This window comes from Glycine max, chromosome 19, assembly GCF_000004515.6.
Source record: "Glycine max cultivar Williams 82 chromosome 19, Glycine_max_v4.0, whole genome shotgun sequence".
Classification (NCBI taxonomy): domain Eukaryota; kingdom Viridiplantae; phylum Streptophyta; class Magnoliopsida; order Fabales; family Fabaceae; genus Glycine; species Glycine max.
This window is the reverse complement of record NC_038255.2, coordinates 42,665,137-42,667,954: the sequence shown is the minus strand read 5'-3', so window position 1 is coordinate 42,667,954 and position 2,818 is coordinate 42,665,137.

The window sequence follows — 2,818 nt, the reverse complement described above, 5'->3', positions numbered from 1 at the left end:
AAGTTTTCATTTACTCCATGACACATTGATGAGAGGGATAATTAATAATCGCGTCGCATCACATGGCCAATTGAATACATTTTATCTAAACTCTAAAGACTTGTCTTCCGAAGCCAAGTTTCACGATCCCATAGGTTATGAAAAGAATAAAAGTAAATGCCAAATAATCTGCCCTTACATTCTCATTTACTACTTGTGATTTTTATTTTTTGTACATATAATATTTTTTTTATTAATAAAAAAACATATGGTCAATACATAAAAATTAAATTTCAAACATAATTCATGATTCTGTTGTCGAACTACTTTTTTTCTTTTAAATAGTTCTTAATATAATAAAATAATTTAGACAATTTTTAAAATATTCAATATCAATAACTTTAATCTTTAAGTTGTAGTAATATATTTTAATAAAACTTGAAGACGCACGAGAAAACTGTGGTCTGAGAGCAGCCCTATATAGATTGTTATTCTGGAGAATAGAATAATTTGGTGACTAAAACCACCCCCCTGGAGATGAAAATGATAAAATAGGAGGCAGTAATTGGGCAATAATGATTTGGTGCGGTAAAGTTGATGATTGTATACTTGGTTGTGGCGGTGGCAGGTAGCAAAATGTTACTACATTCTTGCAACAATAAATAATGCGTGTTAAAAGGGAAATTTAACACCACCACATTGTGATCGCCATGATGGCTGCCAACCTTCATCAAGAGCTTCTTATAGGGATGTACGGGCCCCTAAGCCCCTAATTATATTAACAAGTCTCCATACAGCAGCAACTATTCATGACTATTTGTATAATATATACAAATTTATAATGTAATTTATGTACTTATGCATTTATGTGCTAAAAGCATTATGAAATCATAAATTTTAATTTTCTTATTTTGAAGTCATCATTTATAAAAAAAGCTTTTATAAATAAACGGTTATATGTGAGGTGAGTATTACTCATATATATATGGCAGGTGTACATTCGTCGTCTAAGTAATAATTATTGAATTCCCAAGTATCACATTTTTCTGTGCAATTATCACAAATAAATAGAAATTAAATAATTGAAAAAATGTTGAGAAAATCAAATTAAAAATAAAGATAAATAAACAAGATAAAAGTATGTTTAATTGGGATTGAATATTCAATCCCAAATTAATCTGTCAATTTAAGGTGCTTCTTAGTTTTATTTAATTTCAAATTAACTTAGGATGACTTTTGTTCTCTTTTAAGAAAGAGAGACATATCTAATTAAATTTATCTTAGTGTTGTATGATTATGTTCAATTAAATCATTTATGCTCTTTGTTAGTTTGATTAATTCTATTGCCGTGAATAGAATCTTAATATGACTCAAACATATAAGTTTATCTTTCAATACATCTCCAAGCATCGACATTTTGGTGATCCAACGTCAAATATGTATAATTTTAATAAGAGAATAATTAAAGAAAATTTCAAATAGAATAGATTAACATAAACAAATCTCAAGAGCTACACCCTAAACCCATAAAGGAGATGACTACTCATGCGTATATAGTCATGGAAACTGAAAAAAAAAAAAAATATCAAATAGAAATCAAGAGAGAAAAAAATGAGTTCTATGCTTTTGCTCTATATATGTCATCAATATGTTAGTAATTCATTCAGAATCCCTAAACTAAAGTCTAAAAACCTATTTAAAGTTATGGGACAAAAGTTTCTAATGCCCAATTGCAAAACATAATTAAAAACAATAAAACAGAAAATCCAATCGTGCTTACACCCCGTGATCTATAAGGTACAACAAAACCTCCTTGATTTAAACTCCATTTTCAAGTCTTTTGTACTTAAACTTCTCCTTTTGAATCCTTCATGTGAAGAGTAATCTAAACTTAAATAAAGTCATGACAACTCCTAAAAGCATGAAACACTCAAAATTCAACGGAAATATAACTAAAAAATATAGATAAATGCAACCTATCCTGAGTAAAATGTTATACAAAACATAAAATGCAACCTATTACTGGGCTCAAGTCTTTTGGACTTGATAAGGTCATCATAATTGAGGTAATATATACTTTGGCGCTCAAAAGGCTATTATGATTTTGTTCTTAAAATATACTTGAATAGATTAAGAAAAAATAGTGTTTATAAACTAATTTTGACCTAATGATGGAACACATTTTGACGTATACATTGATTACGTATTTTTATCTTATATTTTACATAAAGCACAGAAAAAAATATAAAGGCTACTACTTAAGAAAAAATGTAACAGAAAAAGAAAAGGACGAAAGTCCATTGATCATACATGAGAAACTAAACACACGGTTAGACACGAGCTTCCCATAATTTTTCTTGTTTTTTTTCATCTCTGCACTGTTCCAAATTAATGAGTTGACGGAGTACATCTTAATAGATATTGAACGAAGGTGGTAACATTTATTATCATTGTTAGGAATCTTAACATTTACTAAGAAAAACCATAAATTCGAAGTTAGGTTTGCTTTTATTTCACAACCGAGAGCAAAGCAAAGCTTTCTCATGATGTTGTTGGCTTTTTCTTGGGTAGGCAAGGTTGACACATTTTGCCTTGATTGGCGCATCACGGGTACGAAACAGAACAAAAGCACCACACAAATTTATGAATTTGATCCATATTTGAGAATACGGTATCAAATACACATATACGGGTGGAACCAATCAAACTTTTTTTTTTAGTATAACTAAATTTTTCACAAATTCTATTGAAAAAAAAATGAAAGATTAAATAAATTGAATTTAAACCAACATATCACCTCATATGTAAGAGATAAAAGTTAAAATGTACAAATTGATTT